This window comes from Felis catus, chromosome D3 (genome assembly GCF_018350175.1).
Source record: "Felis catus isolate Fca126 chromosome D3, F.catus_Fca126_mat1.0, whole genome shotgun sequence".
Taxonomy (NCBI): Eukaryota; Metazoa; Chordata; class Mammalia; order Carnivora; family Felidae; genus Felis; species Felis catus.
Window position 1 is genome coordinate 56,332,559 of NC_058379.1, and position 18,407 is coordinate 56,350,965.

Genomic DNA, 18,407 nt, shown 5'->3' on the forward strand with positions numbered 1-18,407 from the left:
TTTTGCTCTAATGAAAATGGAGATCCTGAACTCTGACTGGTATCCAAGCAGCGGGACTTTTCAAGGACCAGAGCTGGGACAGAAGGAAGTAGAAAGGCATCTGAGGGCAATTAAAGTAGAAAGAATCAAGGAGACCAGGAGAGTCACCTGAGCTTGCTTCATACACCTAAAAGCCGACCTTGAGTGCTCTTTGAAACTTCTTTTGCTACCAGCCTTTATGGTAGGGGGCCCATGCGTCTGGGATAGTCCTGGTTTACTTCATTGTCTGGGAGCATGGTCTCATGAGCATCCCCTTTCACCCTCAAAAGTATCTGCATTTGGATGATAAATTCTATAGATGCCTATCTCCTAGACCGGTATGTTCAAAGAAAAAGTAATAGAAAAAGGTACCCCAATGCCTAAATGGGGTGTCTATTTATAAATGTCTTTATATCTAGGACTACAGGACAAATGCTCCCTTTTCTGTAAAGAGCCACATCATGAATATTTTCTGCCTGGTGGGCTATACGGGTCTCTGTCACTACTATTCAACTCATAGTGTGAAAACCGCCGTGGACAATACATAAATGGCTTGGCGGTGTTCTAATAAAACGTTATTTATAGAAACAGACAGTAGATGGTATTTGGCTGGCAGGCCATAGTTTGTAGAACCTTGTGAGATAATAGTTCTCCACCATTTCCTATCCCCTTAACAAGAAGACCACTGTTTTTAATTCTTCTCCTTGCTCTTCATATCCCTTCTGGCTTGCAGCCTCCTTACTTAACCCTCTCAGAAACTAGTGTTAATAGTTGCTTGAGTGAATCATCTCACTCACTTGTGTGGTTCCTGAGAATCCTTGACTGAGTCTAGCTCCTTGCTCCTTATCCAAATCTGTTTCTGCACTATGCCCAACAATGCCTGTACCTTCTACCTTATGACCCAGAATAGCCTCCCTAGTGAGGTCTCCTTTGAATCCTGGAGTTAAATCCTGGAGCATAGCTGTTTAGTAGACAATTCAGTTTTATGCTTTGGTCCTCACTAAATAACTATCTATGGAAAATATAGCCACATTAAGGAAAGATAAATGTTGATTATGCCAAATTTTTATTATAAAAATGATACATTTATAAGAAAGTTTGGAAAGAAGAAAATCACCCATAACAACACCATCCCAAAATAACTTCAGTTTCTTGCATATTTTCTTTTCTCACAAGTATTCCTGTTTTTCTATATTGGATGTGAACTTTGTGTTTTACTTAGTGTTAGTCATAAGCTTCTTTGAAGATCTTCAGAACTATGCTTGGAACACTATTATATCAATTATACCGTAGTAGCCTCCAATTTTGTTGTTGGTTTGGTTCAGTCTAATTTGTATCTTTTTGTTGTTGTTGATTTCCTTACTACAAAATCCTAGAAGTGGATTATTCAAAGATATGACCATTCTTAAGACTTTTAAACTAGTCTATCATATTTCTTCACAAAAGGTTTGGAGTCTTTAGCACACTGAGAGTACTAGCCTCACCACAACTTGATCAGAAAGAGCATGTAATTCAATAATATTTGAGTGTCTCCTATATGTAAAAAAAACAGTGCTAGTTGCTTTGATATACATATAAAAATGATAAGCTTTTCCCACATTTATTGAGTGCCTGCTCTAAACTATATATTGTAGAGTTTCCATGGTGAGCAGAAGATAGCTCATGTCTCAGAGTCTGACCTTATTGGGAAGCTAAGATACATAAATGTAATCTCTATAACTGTATACAAAATGAGATACACCATAAGAGAAATACCAAAAGATGTGTCGGGAGCCTGGGAGGGCAGGTGGAAGGAAAGGTTGGGGTTGGAGGGTAGAGGTGGCATCTGAGCTGAACCTTGGAGGTGAGTTGGATTGGGATACTCATGTTGGGGAGATTGGCCGTTCATACCATAAACATTTATGGATAGCTAACTATGTGCCAGGTGCTACGCTAAAAGCTAAGGTTATAAGGGTAAATAAGATAGGGCTCTTAAAGGTTAGCATCTAATGGAATTGACTGGTTTTTTTTGGTTTTTTTTTTTTTTAATACACTAAGTAGGATGGCTTGTCTAGCAGAGGATCCACTGGGGGTAGGGATAAAGCCAGGGTCCTCTCTGGAAGTGGAGCTTTTACTTGACTCCTCTTCTGACAGTCTTCCTCATTAGTTTCCTTTTCATAATCTGCGGGAGATCTGCTTCTGTAAGTTCAAAGGTTATTCTAGTTGGCTGACCCAACATTCCAATAAAATTGGCCTAGGGGTTCCTGGGTGGCTCAGTCGGTTGAGTGGCCGACTTCGGCTCGGGTCATGATCTCGCAGTCTGAGTTCGAGCCCTGCGTCAGGCTCTGTGCTGACAGCTCAGAGCATGGAACCTGCTTCGGATTCTGTGTCTCCCTCTCTCTGCCCCTCCCCTGCTCATGCTCTGTCTCTCTCTCTCTCTCTGTCAAAAATAAATAAACACTAAATTTTTTTTTTTAATTGGCCTGTACTTCTAGCCCCATCCCTACTCAGTCCTCAGTGAGTATATTCACTGAGAATACACTGAGCTAGGGCTGGGATCCCTGGCCCTCACCAGCTGAGGACTGGAGCAAATCACTAAAGAATTAAAAGGGTTTCATTTACATCTTGTTCTTTAAACAGCTGGAAGGAACCTCAGTCTAATCCAACTCCCCCCATTTTAAAGATGAATGTTCTTGGGTGAGGAGAGTTAAGTGACAAACCTACCATTGGATGTTTGATGACCAAGTCCAGGCACCAGACCCTGACTTCTGACTCACTCACTGCTTGTTCTGTGCTCAGTGCTGCAATTTTCCCTGCCTACCTATACCATAGGGGTAATAAGAACTAAAAAGAGAATTAGCCCATGCATTTTTTTTTTCTGCATGTAGAAGCATTATGTGTCATAGCCATTTCAGGCCACTGCTAACAAACTTTAAATTCTAATTTTTACATTACATTTTTTAATTTAAATTTTAAATTTTAATTAAAATTTAATTTACTTAGCTAAATTTTATTTTATTTTATTTTATTTTATTTTATTTTATTTTATTTTATTTTAACGTTTATTTTTGAGACAGAGAGAGGGAGAGAGCATGAACAGGGGAGGGTCAGAGAAAGAGGGAGACACAGAATCCGAAACAAACTCCAGGCTCTGAGCTGTCAGCACAGAGCCCGATGCGGGGCTCGAACCCACAACCGCGGGATCATGACCTGAGCCGAAGTCGGACGCTTAACTGACTGAGCCACCCAGATGCTCCTAATTAGCTAAATTAAATTTTAAATTTTAAATTAAATTTTAAATTAAATTTTAAATTAAATTAAATCTTAAAACAGTGATGGATAGATTAGTAGAGAGGGAAATGTGGAACAAATTCCTACATCTGCCATTTTCCTCCGTTAGCATCTGGACAAATAACTTGGCCACATGAGTTTTTACATCTTGAATTTGTTGTAAGAACACTTGGAAGAAACGTAAGCGTTGGATACATCATGGGCACTCAGCAAGTATTTTCTTTCTCCTTCCCACCTAGAGCTACAGGTTCTTGACAGGGGTCCTTTTGTGTATTAATGAGGTTACCCTTTAAAACTCAGGACAATGAATGATGCAATGAGAATACACTTATTTACTTATTATTATATTTATTTATATATTTTAGAGAGAGAATGGGTGAGTGACAGAGAGAGAGGGAGACACAGAATCTGAAGCAGGGTCCAGGTTCTGAGCTGGCAGCACAGAGCCTGACGTGGGGCTCAAACTCAAAAACTACGAGATCATGACCTGAGCTGAAGTCGGACGCTTAACCGACGGAGCCACCTGGGAGCCCTGAGAATACATTTATAAAAGTATCTGGTATATAACTTAATATTCTCATCTCTGAATTTCACTTAATTATGCTTAAGGAGCAATTTAGAAGGTTTTGTTCATGGTTCTTCACTCTTCAGTACTTATTTCATATGGTCTATGAACATGGTAGTAAGGCTAATTTTTAAAAATTGTATATTAAAGATTAAGCCTTGACCATGGCCCCATCGCTGTTCAAGGGGCAGAGGGTACATTTTGGGCAAGAAATTCAGAGTCTCCACCCTGATGCAGCTATGGCCCAATGCAGAGAACAGTCACGGATCAGGCAGCCCCCGACAGGGTACTAAGCAGGGCCTCCTGCATAGGGAGAAGTGCAGGAGGCCACGGGAGCCCCCAGCAGCGACAACGAGACCACAACTGGAGCAGGGAGATGAGACGAGGCTTCCAAGAGGCAGGGACCTCTTCTCTAAGACCTGAAGGAAAAGGAGGAGGCAGCAGATGTTGAGAAGGGGACTGCAAGGAAGGGAGAGTTGTTCAGGTAAAAAGACTAGCAGCCTCTTCAGAAACTTGGAAAGAAAATAAGAGAAGCGTATGGCATATTGGCTAAGTTAAAAGAGGTTCAGTAGTGAGCAGCATCAGTAGTGAGAGATAGATGAAGAAGGGCCTCGGCAGGCCAGCAAAGACCTTTGGGTTGGCTTTGCGTGTGTGTGTGTGTGTGTGTGTGTGTGTGTGTGTGTGTGTGTGTGTTTATTTTTGAGAGAGAGAGAGCGAGCGAGCCCGCACCCACTAGTGGGGGAGGGGCAAAGAGGTGGGGGTACAGAGGATCTGAAGTGGATCTGTGCTGACAGCTGTGAGCCCAAAGTAGGGCTCCCGAATGGTGAGATCATGATCTGAGCCAACATCTGATGCTCAACTGACTGAGCCACCCAGGCACCCCTGGGTTGTATTCTGAAAGTGAAAGCAAGTAGAGAAAACTGCCAGTTTCATATCTTAAAATGGTCCCTCTGGCAGCTGGGGTAGCGAGGTGGGTGGATTTGAATATAACTTAGAAGGTGAGATAGACAGGATCGGGTAAGGAAGAAGTCAAGGGTTAACTCCTTGGACATGTGCATTGAGGGTTTGCTATGTGGTAAGCACTATTTCAGGGCTGAGAAGGAAAATAAGGTAAGAGCTCTAGGGAGGTGTTAGCATTTCATGTAGAGGGGACTTATGAAGAGAGGAGTGTTTCAGAGGAGCACAGACTGACCCTTGGAACCCCCATCAGGGGGTCCTGATGATGCCACAGTGAGAAACTGTCCCCTGGTGACCATGGAATTGAATGGGCTCCCTAGAAGCTCTGCCAGTGGCAGTGTTATGGTTGCCAGAGGGTGACAGCCAGGTGCCTGGTATAAGTGGGAGGTTTGATGGTATTACTTGCTGAGACAGAAAACACAGGACAACGGAACATTACTAGAGTGATGGCAAGAATCTGAAGCTTAGCATTGAACATGTTGCGTTTAGGGTGCCTGTGACATCTAAATGAATATATGTGGAGTTTGGGATCTGAACCCCCAGAAGAGAAATGAACCACAAATACAGTTTTGGGAGTCACTAACAGCTTTGGGAGCTGCGAGCAGAGCTAAAATTGCCCTAGTAGAGTAGAACCTTAAAGATGACCAGTATGGAGGTAGACCAAGAAAAAGAATACACCCATTCTCATAGGAGCATTATTGACAATAGGCAAAAGGTAGCAGCAGTCCAAGTGCCCGTTAACAGAGGAAGGGATAAACAAAGCACCGAATATACATAGAATGAAGTACTCATGTGCCTTAAAGGAAATGGCAGATGAACGTTAAGGTTGAAGGAAATGTCAGTCACAGAAAGAGAAATATTGTCATTCCACTCTTGAGTTACCTGGAATAAAATTAATAGAGGGGAGAAGTAGAATGGTGGTTTTCAAGGGCTCGGAGAGGGAGATAAAGGGGAGTTCCTTAATGGGTATAGAGTTTGTTTTATCACACGAAAAGCGTTCTGGAGTTGGATGCCGATGACGGTCACACACAACGTGAATGTACTTGACGTGACTGAACCGTACATTTCCGTGAAAATGGTGAAAATAGTGAAATTTCTGTACCATTTGTTCACTACAATGAGACAGATTAATCACGAGCCAGAAACACAGGAGAAAGAGCATTTGAATATGTTGTCATGGAAGCCTAAGGAAAATAGCATTTCAAGAATGAGCAAGTCCAAATGCTCTGCAAAGGTTAAGTAAGATAATGACTAAAAAGTGCCTATTGATTTTTAGCAACAAAGAGGTAGTTGGTGATCTTGATGAAGATAATTTCAGTGGCCTAGTCAAACTGGAATCCAGAATGCAAAAAGTGGAGTCAAGGGCAAGTGGAGAGGGCAGGTTTAGATAAGCCTTCAGATATTTGGCTACAGAGATGAGAGAAAGGGGAATCTATGGGGAAGAAAAGTTGATTTAAGATAAAGGGGGGGGGGGGTGCCCGGGTGGCTCAGTCAGTTCAGTGTCCGATTTTGGCTCAGGTCATGATCTCAAGGTTCATGGGTTCAAGCCCCACGTCAGGCTCTGTGCTGACAGCTCAGAGTCTGGAGCCTGTTTTGGACTCTGTCTCCTTCTCTCTGCCCCTCCCCCACTCGTACTCTGTCTCTCAAAAATAAAACATTAAAAATAATAAAAAATAATAAAAAAAGGAACTGTAGAGTTCATTGCTGCTGGGAAGGAGCCAAGAGAAAGGGGCACGTAAGGTCTGGTAGAGAGTGACCAGGCAAGTCGTTGAGAAGACAAGAGGCAACTGGCCAGGATATACCTCTTCACTGCAGCAAGCAAGAAACAGAATGAGAGGGCTACCTTGTAGGTGAATGTGTAGGTTTGGGGGCAGGAAACTTAAATCCTCCTCGAATGGCTTCAATACCCTCTGAAGTCAGAGGCAAGACCATCTGCTGAGGGAGGGGAAGGTGGAAGGGTCAGAGATCTAAAGAAACTGAAAGAATATTAAAATGTCTGGTGTATGAATAATGACAGAGTGCTGACGAGGAAGACAGAGGGATGATCCGGAAGCGGTGACACCCACTCAGGTTGGGAGACCATGAATTTATAGTTGTTCTTGTCTTCTAGGCAGAGCGCCTCCCCCCCTCTCCAAGAGGTCTTAGCAGGGCTCAGCAGTCCAGATGAAGCACATGTGCCTGAGCAGATGAAAACTTCCTAAGGGCTCCTTTGTGGGAGAAACGTGAAAATTTGATCACGAGGACACTGCATGTATTTTATTTAAGTGGGCTAATGCTTTATTTAAAATGTTGTAGGTCCCGGGTGACTGGCTGCTAATGTTCTGGTTTATAACGGGTTCGAGGTGACTGCAGGGATGGTAGCTCATGAGGGCCCCCTGTTGACAAAGTAGATTATGAGGAACCAGCCTTAATTCACAACTGATTCGAGTAATTCAGCGTGAAGCTGAACAGTTGGAGTAGTTTGGTGTCCCCTCCCCGCCCCTTGCCCATCATAGATACTTGTAGCACCAGAGTCCACCACTCTGTTGCGCAGAAACAAAAAACTGCCAACTGCTTAGGAAACCTTTAACTGCTGTATGTCTTCATAAGGTATTTCTGCTTTAAAAAAAAATGCTAGTATGGTTACCATACAGTGTTCTATTAGTTTCAAGTGTGCAATATAGTGATTCAATAATCCTATCTGCAGCAATGGGGGTGGATCTAGAGATTTCAGCCTCTTGCACAGAGCACCAGGATTTGGTTAAGGATTTGGTTCTCGTCTTTGCTAGCAAAAATGTCACTAAAATTACTCTGAGGTTTACCTACCTTATCACTTTACAACTGGGCTGTGGTATGTGGGAAAGAATGCTATTGATGTCTCATAGGCTGCTGCTGCCTGGAATGCTTGTGTCTATTGAGACCCCTAATCAAGTGTTTCTTCTACCCCCCCATCAGTATCTGAGTTTATTTTTCCAGTCCGAAAGATGGAAAATAATGAATATGATGGGCACTAATCCCAGGACACCTCTTTTTCCCACTGATAGCTTCAGAACTTTAGGGCAGAGTTATAAATGTTCTGCAATGATAATGTTCTATATCTGTGCCACCCGATTCGATAGCCATTAGCCACATGTGCCCACTGAGTGTTTGAAACGTGACTATGAACATTGCAAATGCATTTTCTTTATTCTTAATGTGAACAGCCCCATGTGGCCAGTGGCTACTGTATTGGGCGGCCAGCTCTAAAGGCCAGATTAGATAGAACTGAAATTTTAAACACAGCTTACAGATACAGCCAACCCAGGAAACTCATTCTGGTCTTTGATGCCCAAACAAGTCTGGCCTGGCCTCATTCTGCCATCAAGTTGCTTGTAGCCTGGGGTTTCTGGTATGTGTTCAGGGTAAATATGGCAGAAGGAGCAAGATGTGAAAACAACCTACAGCTAAGGTGGATTCACCTCCATTTTACCTAAACTGTCTAATACTTGAATACCAGAGTCCTGTGTACAAAGGGGGGGAAAAAAGATGGGGAGAGAACAAACTGAATGGCTAATGTACAGAAGTACTGTGTTAGCAACTTCACACAGGATGTCTTGGGAATCTTTATACATTCTTCATGAAATTTGTTTATGTTTTTTATAAGTGAGAAAATCAAGTTTCAGAGCTTACTAACTTGTCCAGGCCTCTAGCTTAGTAAGTAATAGAGGCAAGATTAGTACCCAAGCAAGTGTGAGTCCAAAGCTATTTCCACAAGCAGTACTCACAGCTAGATATACATGTTGGGAACTACCAGAGAAGCAGAAAACCTTCAGGGTAGGATTGGAAGTGGAATAGAGGTAATAGGAAGCAAATGACTTTGTGTGTGTGTGTGTGTGTGTGTGTGTGTGTGTGTGTGTGTGTGTGTGTTTAATTCTGATTATCTCAAGCTGTACCCTATATTCCTTCTCTCCCTGCCTGCCTGCCCTCCCTACCCTCCCCCACCATTTCAGTTATGTTGATTATAGGTGACCCTTCATGGAAATACAACTGTTAGTGCCATAGATGATGTACAGTTGATCATTTGAATTAAAATTACTCAAGAAACAGACCTACACCACCATCTTTTACCATCTAGGCAAAGTCACTTGGTAATTAAGTATACTTATGGCATATCTTATGAGACGTAGATTATCTACACTCATTTAATCAAACATCTCCCATGGTTCCAATGTTGCCTGCCTTTCTTAAAGCTGATTTATTTATTTTTAGAGAGGCAGAGACCGTGCAAGTGGGGGAAGGGGCATAGAGAAAGAGACAGGGAGAGAGAGAGAGAGAGAGAGAGAGAGAGAGAGAGAGAGAGAGAGAGAATGAATGAATGAATGAATCCTAAGCAGGCTCCATGCCATCAGCACAGAGCCTGATGTGGGGCTTGAACCCATGAAGCTGTGAGATCATGACCTGAGCCAAAACCAAGAGTCGGGCACTTAATGGACTGAGCCACCCAGGTGACCCCTGCCTTTCTTCTTCAGCGTCTTACATATATGATGTTCTACTTCTGTGGTCTTTCCAAAATTTCCATTATTGAAAATAATAGTAGAAATCCTGAAAAGCAAGTCACCTATAATCCCACCCTAATGATTTATTTTTCTCTTTTCCTTCTAGGTCTCATGTAATTTTACACAGTTGTAACAATACTATGTGCATACTTCAGTATACTGCCTTTTAATCTCTTTTTACGTTGCGAGCAGTTTTCCATGCTACCCAACATATATTCATGATTATAGTGTTAAGGTCTATAGAATAGTCTATAGAATTAACCTACTATTATTATTCCAACCTGCCATTGTTTGACTTAAGTAGTCTATTTCAAAGCTAACTTTGGTAGGTTTTAAACTTATGAATCTTAACTGGTTAAATAATCCCCCTGACGGGAAGTCTTATGCCTGTGTGTTACCACATCCCCTGAGAATAATTCCTATACTAGGGAATTCCGGAGTGTGTATTACCTTGGATTTAAAATTTTTTCACGTGTAATTTTTCCCAAACATAATATTCTAAAGAAAAGGAGGTGATCCATTCTGTTTTAATTATCATTCCCATCCCAGACATTAAGCTCTTAATTTATACTTCGTGAATTCTGCATAATCTATGAAACTGGCTTGGCATGAGGTTGCTCAGCGACTTGTACTGGGGATGACAGATTTTCAGCCTTCCTTACCTCAAATATCATTCTGCTTAAAATGCATGCACTGACGTGTTTGCCTCTGTTCTAAAGTTAGTCATGTTTCAGTCTTCAGGAGAGCAGTTCAAATGAATCCGAGATTATCAGGTTAACATCAAACTACGTTAGGGAACATGAACAGTAAAGGTCAGGATAAGCCTCAGTGTCTCCCTAGAGAACTACATTCTAGGTCATGAGGATTTTTTATTTTCCAATACTTCATGCTCCTGTTTTGGAGTATGGTGTTAGTCCTTCACTGGCCCATGATGTTTCAAAGTGCTGATGTGTTCTGTTGTGATTTTCCCAGGCAATGACTAGGCTACATAATATCTACTTGGTAGAGTTTCTCTCACAGGATTCTTGTGCTTCAAATTTATTTTTGCTCTTGGGGAGTGATACATTTCAAACTCGTGTGAGGTAATGCCACTCATACCACATGCTTTGGCTTACAAATTGGACTGCACCATTAGCATCATTTTCTGGTGCCCAGCTTAGAGAAAAGCTTTGCTTGGTTTGTCAAAAAAAAAAAAATATATATATGAATTGAGTGCTTGGAATGTTACATGATGACATTATTGCCTCCAACCAGGATAACAATTCTTCTAGAAAGGCGTCTTGAAGTAAGAATACCTAATCGCTATTGCCTCCTGCTCGAAACAAAACTTAAGAAATTGTCTAACTCAGGCACACTCCTCGATTTTTAAAAAAATTAACACCGGTATAATATTAGTTTCCAGTGTACAATTTAGTGACTCACCACTTCCATACAACACCCAGTGCTCGTCACAAGTACGCTCCTTAATGCCCGTCATCTATTTAACCCATGTCCCACCACCCTCCTGTCTGGTAACCATCAATTTGTTGTTCATAGTTAAGGTCTGTTTATTGGTTTGCCTGTCTACCACCCCCCCCCTCACAATTGCTAGTTTTGTTTCATTTCTTAAATTCCATATGTGAGTGAAATTCTATGGTATTTTTTTCTGACTTACTTTGCTTATTAAAATACACTGGAGCTCCATCCATGTAATTGCAAATGGCAAGATTTCATTCATGTTTATGACTGAGTAATATTCCATTGTGTATATATACCACATCTCCTTATCCATTAGTCAATGGACATTTTGGCTCTTTCCACAATTTTGCTATTGTAGATAATGCTGTAAACATTAGGGTGTATGTATCCCTTCAAATCAGTATTTTGTATTCTTTGGGTACATACCTGGTAGTGTAATTTTGGATTGTAGAGTAGTTCTATTTTTAACTTTTTGAGGAAACTCCATATTGGTTTCCAGAGTGGCTGTACCAGTTTGCATTCCCACCAACAGTGTAAGAGGGTTCTCATTTCTCCACATCCTCACCAACAGTTGTTGTTTCCTACGTTCTTGATTTTAGCCATTTTGACTGGTGTGAGGGGATATCTCACTGCAGTTTTGATTTGCATTTTCCTGATGAGTGATGTTGAGCATCTTTTCATGTGTCTGTTGGCCATCTGTAGATCTTTTTAAATGAATTTTTTTTTCAACGTTTATTTATTTTTGGGACAAAGAGACAGAGCATGAACGGGGGAGGGGCAGAGAGAGAGGGAGTCACAGAATCGGAAACAGGCTCCAGGCTCTGAGCCATCAGCCCAGAGCCCGATGCGGGGCTCGAACTCACGGACCGCGAGATCATGACCTGGCTGAAGTCGGACGCTTAACCGACTGCGCCACCCAGGCGCCCCGAGATCTTTTTTGGAAAAGTGTCTATTCTTGTCTTCTGCTCTTATCGTGTCTTCTGCACCTCATCAAAAATTCGATATCTTATTGTATGGGAAGATAACAAAACATGAAGCATTTGCTTTTAAATTTAATTCCACTTAGGTAAAATTATCTTGTATTTCAGGGTAAAAATGGCAGAGAATTCGGATTGAAAAAAATTGATATTGCTGGCACAAAGAACAATTTACTCAGATGGAACTCAATAAATGGTTTTATTTTTTTTAATTAAAAAATTTTTTTAATGTTTATTTTAGAGAAAGACTGAGTGTGAGTGGGGAAGGGGCAGAGAAAGAGACACAGTCTGAAGCAGGCTTCAGGCTCTAAGCTGTCAGCACAGAGCCCTATGTGAGGCTCGAACCCATGAACTTTATGATCATGACCTGAGCTGAAGTTGGACGCTTAACCAACTGAGCCAACCAGGCACCCCAATAAATGGTTTCAAATATAACTGAATTTTGGCTATCCTAGGATGGTCATAAAGGCTTCAGAAGAGATGGACTTTGAACTGAGCCTATATTTGTAAACCCATATTTGTAAAAAAAAAAAAAAAAAAAAAAAAAAAAAAAAAAAAGGAGGGGGGGGTTAGATGAGGAGGAAAAAGGCCATTCCAGGCAGCAGTCAGAAGGTATAAGGAACAGCAGAGACCTCTCAAGGAAGGTAGGAGGGAATGACTGACTCTTTAATGTGATTACTGGAGGATTACGGAAGAAAGATGAACTACGATCAAACTGTGCTGAATCCCAAATATCAGACTAAGTCATTTGAACTTTGTATTTAAACTTCGCATTTTAGATAGTAAAACATACTGAACACATTGCAATTACCTGGAAGCGCTGAGTTCTAGAACACTCATCTAAATCTAGATTTGTTTCCCTTCTCTCCAGATGATCAGTTGAAATAAAAATTTTATGAAGAAAAAATTCATGGCAGTTCTGGAAATGGGAGTAAGGACCAGAAATGGACAAACTTCTAGAACATGGAAAGGGGACAGGATTATACTGCTAGTTAAAAATGTTTAAAGACAAAAATATGGGGAAAGAACAGTTGAAATGATTGAAAGAATTTTTATAATCCAGATGAAATATTTCTAAGAATAGAAGAAAACAAAATTCAAACCTTGGCATGAAAAGTGTTGCATTCATCGTATACTACCCATTTCCTTAAAAAAAAAATTGGGGTACCTGGGTGGCCCAATCAGTTAAGCATCCGACTCTGGCTCAGGTCATGATCTCATGGTTCATGTGTTACAGCCCCACATCCAGTTCACTGCTGTCAGCATGGAGCCCATGTCAGATCTTCTGTGCCCCTTTCTCTCTGTACCTCCCCTGCTCATGATCTCTCAAGAAAAAAAAAATAAATGAACATTGAAAAAATGAAAAAAAATCAAGAGAAGACTTTGTGAATGTAAACAAAGAGTATTCCAGAGTATAAAGCAAAAAACAAGTGGAAAACACAGAGTATCCAAAGGATGATCTAGACGTTCCAACATAGTTTAAGAAGAGTCTTTAAAGGAAAAAACAAAGACAGCAGAAAGAAAGGCCTAAAGATTCAGATGAAAAGAGGCCAGACCTTTACCCATCTTGGTGAGATTGCAGGATAAAGAAACTCTTAGGGTTTCTGGGGTGTAAAGTCAGACAATAAGAAGGTTACCAACACGAGTATTTACCTGAATGGCATAAACTTTGGTACATAGTGTTGGAGGCTGGGCGACCATAGAACCAGGCTTTCAAAGCCCTGAGGGAATGGATTTTGGAACCATAATTCTGTACTCAGCCCAACTATCAAAGTATGAGAGCAAGGAGACCTTTTCTGACCTGAAGGCTTGAAAATTTTACCTCTCTTGCTTCTCAAACAACTTGAAGATCTAGTCCAGGAAAATAAGAGAGAAAAAACATAGAGGATAACATAGCATCTAAAAATTATATACTAAATACTGGAAGAGTCCAATTATAACAAATACCAAGATGCCAGCAATAATATCAAAGCAATTGGCCTAAATTAGTTCAATGAGGAAGGTCTTGCAAAAAAAAAGATTCTACATAAATTGAGAGTTCAAATGTGAGTAATCTTTATTAGATAATGATGGTATAGGTTTCTTCTGTCAGGAAATAAAAACAGTTAAAATCTCTAAGAAAGACAAACTTTCTTAGATAGATCAAATACATAGATAGGGTAAAATTCAACTTTAATCTTCAAATGAGGCAAGCTTTTGAATAATTAATGGCCCCCAGAAAGATAATCCATTTGACTTTCATGGTTTTGTTAGAATATTCTTCTGATGGCAAGATTTAATGAGATATTTCTTTCTCTATGAAAGGTGATACCATTTGATTTTGAAGAAAAGAACTGACAATCATAAGTGCCATCTACTAGACTTCAAGTTTAGAAGCGATCTATAGTCAAAACAAGGAAGCCGTAAGTATAGTCATAGATTATAATGTAAATACAGAGGATAAAGGAGACATAATGGTAAAACCAAGAAAATGAAAAACAGAAAAGGTTGAGAAGAGACCTAAAATGGAGAGTCAATAGGTCACCTTCCTTGGAATAAGTCAAGAAATAGGATTTTAAGAATGTTGCTTAAAATTATAATGGTAACCCCTGGAATAATTCACAAGATTACCAATAACTGAAACAGGCAAGAAGCAATAGAAGGCTGTTGGATTTCTTTCATAGTAGAAAATACTGTGTTGATAAATCAAGAACAGAACATTCCTGAATTTTTAGAGCTACAATTGTAACCCCCGGAGAATTAAAAACAAAAATAGTTCAAAAAGATTAACTATTTAAAATGGGACTCTAGGGGTAAGGGACAGTAGTAAGAGAGAGCTTTGTTTTTAATGTTACACATTCTGTATGTCTTCAAACTGTTCTGCATATTCTATGAATTACAAACAGTCAGATGCGGTAAATGGATTGAAAGGAGAGCACTGATAGGCTCTTGGAAGTTTTCCACATTTGTCTGTATTTCAGATGACAGGATTATGGAAACAAAAATTGAGAGGCAACTGGAGTAGAATGGGTAGGATTTGGTGATTTGGTAGATAACTGAACAGCATGGGTTTTTTGTTTTTTTTTTTAAAGAATAAAACAAAGATGTATGATACTTCAGACTCTTTGACACGCATAATCTAAACTGAAGCTACTGACAAAGTGATACCCAGATAGTATGCTTCTTTTCTAATTTCCTGATGCCTTGGTGTTCCTTAGTAGTATTTCTGTGGGCTGGCCAAGATATGAAAATGTGGCCATTGTATTAAGTGATATTTGTCATTAGGTCAAATATTTTTTTATTTAATCATAAATGTCAAATATATGACATTTGACACCATTGACCACAGGAAAGAATAACCGAAGTAGCACTTTTTTGGTCAAAACTTTCAGGTCAACAAAGAATGATGCTTCAGGTTAACAGTGTGTATACAGGCTCTATCGTATCTTTCAATGATTTGATTTGTGGCTGGGGGAAAGTGCCCAGGTTTTATTGCATTAGGAACTCTCAAAGCTCCAGGGCTCTGAATATTTGAGTTTTCAGTGAGCTTCTAATCCTGCTCTGCTACCTTGAGCTGGGATTTTAGCAACTTCCCAGGCTTGATCCTATTTACTTGATCCTGTTTACTACAAGTTTTTTTTTTTTTTTTTTTTTTTTTTTTTTTAACACCTAACTTAAGGCTGGGAAGAATAGAGCTCTTTTGAAACCTCTTCCTTAACTTTGAACTCTCCACGTCCTCCTCCCCATTTACAGCCTGACATCATTCCTCGCTCCTGGAGTATCTGTTGGAATTATTTGCTGAAGGCTTTGCTACGAAAATGCCACTTTTTTTCCATACTGCAATTAGAAGAAAGCATTTTACACAAATCGATTTCAGTTTTTAGAACTACAGAACTTGCTTTTCTTTAGCAAATGGAAACAATCTCGAGATCAGTAAAATTTACAAAATCTTTGGAACAGAATCCAAAGGTTCACTGAGCTTCCATTTCCCATTTTGCAGAGAATGATAATTATGTGTAAAATCACACAGAAAACTTGGTTCTCACAATTGCCTGACTGATATTCCAAGGGAATCCAAAAAAGATCTTTTCGGGAACCCTAATACTCAGGGATGGCAACAGCTCCCCTTGCTGTTTTGCATTCTGTTTTGCCAGGTAAAGTCAGTGTTTTCGTTTTGGTTTGTGGTTGGGTTCTTGGCTTCCATGTTGTGAATGGCTCAAGTGATGGTTTTAGGCGAGGGAAGTCAATTATTATTTGTTTATTTGGAGGAGGGGGATTGGAGAAAATAAAATATGAAAAAAAATTGTAAGAAAAGAAAAGAAGTAATCCAGGTTGACTATACAGCCTCGAATAGGATTTATAGGAATAGGAAGCAACCCCCCAATAGGTTGTTATTGTCATCTTAGTGAAATAAAGGCTGCTCACCTTGATGAGCACTAGCAAAGCCACATTGCCTTTCTCGATGTGAATGTATCCTTTCTAGAGTATTTGTACAAGGCATGACCTAAGTGTGGATTTGCAGCTGTTTCATAACCACTGTGAAGTTTGCTGGCTCGGCTCCACAGACTGTGTCCAAACTTTAGGAACTCTTCTCAAGTAATGTGAATGTGGGAGGAGGACCACTTGTGGAATGATTTACTTTACCCGGAGTCGAGTGTTTTGCGTGCAGAATGCGAGGCTGCTGTTCAGCAGGTTGTGTCCAAATGGAAGTAACGGCCAGAGAAACTTATTTTGGACTTGACGTCCAGCCTTAGAACTTACCCTCTGCAGAACTTTGAACATATGAATTAGCAATACTATGCTGCCTTATTTCTTCCAAGCAAGAATTGCCTATGGATTTAAAAATAATTTTTTAATGTTTATTTTATGAGAGAAAGAGAAAGAAAGAGAAAGAAAGAGTTGGGGAGGGGCAGAGAGAGAGGGAGACACAGAATCCAAAGCAGGCTCCAGGCTCTAAGCTGTCGGCACACAGCCCGACACAGGGCTCGGGCTCACAGACTGTGAGATTACGACCTGAGCCGAAGTCAGACATTTAACCAACTGAGCCACCCAGGCACCCCAAGAATTGCCTATCAATTTTTAAGCTCATCTTTTAATTTGCTGAAAACAGAAATCCTGACTTTCATGATGTAACCTGACTAGTCAGTGCAGTTGTGAAGATGAGATGGTGGTGGCTGAATGTTCCTGGCTTTCTCTCCTCGTCCTGAATGTCCTGGATGGACAGAGACTCTAAAGAGAGGACAACTCAGATACTGTTACACTTACATCATAATTCACTTGACCTGAGTTGCTATCCTCTTCCTCACTTGATCCTGAGGCAAGCTGAAGTTATTTTCAAATGGTAGCCTAGAGGTCTAGCAGTCCCACTGAACATGGTCCAGTACAATGATCAGAAGGAAGAATCCATTTCTACAAGAGCCTATGTGAAGGATTCAAAGTAGAAATATTGGGGTGCCTGGGTGGCTTAGTCAGTTAAGCATCTGACTCTTGATCTCCACTCAGGTCTTGATCTCAGGGTTATGAGTTCAAGTCTTGAGTGTGCTCCATGCCGGGCACAGAGCCTATTTAAGAAACAAAAAACAAATATTAACAGGCTCTTCTCTCGACTAATTATATGTAGAGAAGTCTTTTCCTATGCTGACAGCAGAAGGCAGGACTAGCATTCCAGGGTAAGAGGTAAAACCGAATTAAATCCCACCCTTACTGTATATGGCGAGGGATATGTTTCTAAAGGGAGTTTGATTGTATAGGGCACGTCAGTGTCAAAAGCAAGACTTGGAATGTTTAACCTGAAAGTGATAGGAAACCAGTGAAGACATTTGAAAAAGGAGGGATGAAAGATATCTCTTATGGTGAGAGGTCGAAAGCCTTGAGAAATAAGAGTAAGGAAGTGAGGAAACCTCTCGGGAGTCTCCTCATCTAGGCCTGAGGTCGGAGGTGTGCAGTAGGGTGTGAGGTAGAAGAAAAAGAGGGGCCTCCCTGTCTCGGGTCTCACTGAAATGAACAGATACGGTGACAGAATCAGAGATGGGGATGGGAGGTGGAGATTGTGAGGAGTCAAAACTGAGTGCTGGGTATGGGTACAGTTCAAGAAGGAGGGGAGCCGAGTGAGGGAGATGCTTCCTCGTTGAACGCACCGAGCTTCATGCAAACCAATGGCGCCGACCTAATTTCTGCTTCTGCCTCTGGCCTGCATATTCAGTAAGTGAGGGAAGGCAGCGATGACCGTGGACACCACACCACATTTTTATAAGGTGCTTCCGGAAACCTGAATGAAGATCTGATTTTTCGAGTTGCTCTCATGGCGACTCTCCCTCAAGAAAACCTGCTTGGTCAGCAGACCACGTCTATTTTCTGCTAATGTTTCTGTGGCTACCACATGGGCTCAGGTGTGTTCTCCCTCTCTGCTCAAAAATATTTGGCCTTTCTGCAGAAAAATCCATATCCTGCTAAGCCATTCAGTCATATCTATCCCCTCATGTTCTGTGTTGTGGTGAGTTAGAAACCTCTGTATGGCTTTGCCTTCCCTTAGGGTTCCAGACATAAGGCAAAGGACAGGTTCTTTCTACTTGCAGATTCCCATTGGCTTGAGGCATGGCTGGGAATAGGAGGGAGGGCAGGATCCTTTCTCAGGGTAACTCATCAGCCTCCTACCTCGACAGTCTCCAG

The 18,407-nt window shown here is 40.9% G+C and overlaps 1 protein-coding gene across 5 annotated transcripts in view; it reads left to right on the top strand.

Annotated features, from left to right (window-relative positions):
- The window catches only part of MAPRE2 (microtubule associated protein RP/EB family member 2), a 160,289-nt gene that overhangs the window by 29,108 nt on the left and 112,774 nt on the right, over nt 1–18,407 (top strand). Inside the window, exon 3 of one of the 5 annotated variants that reach the window (XM_019815174.3) lies at nt 14,064–14,161. The exons of the other annotated variants lie outside the window; for them this stretch is intronic. The gene's annotated coding sequence lies outside the window, so the exon portion shown is untranslated. The remainder of the gene's footprint in view (nt 1–14,063; nt 14,162–18,407) is intronic. 5 annotated transcript variants of the gene reach the window in all.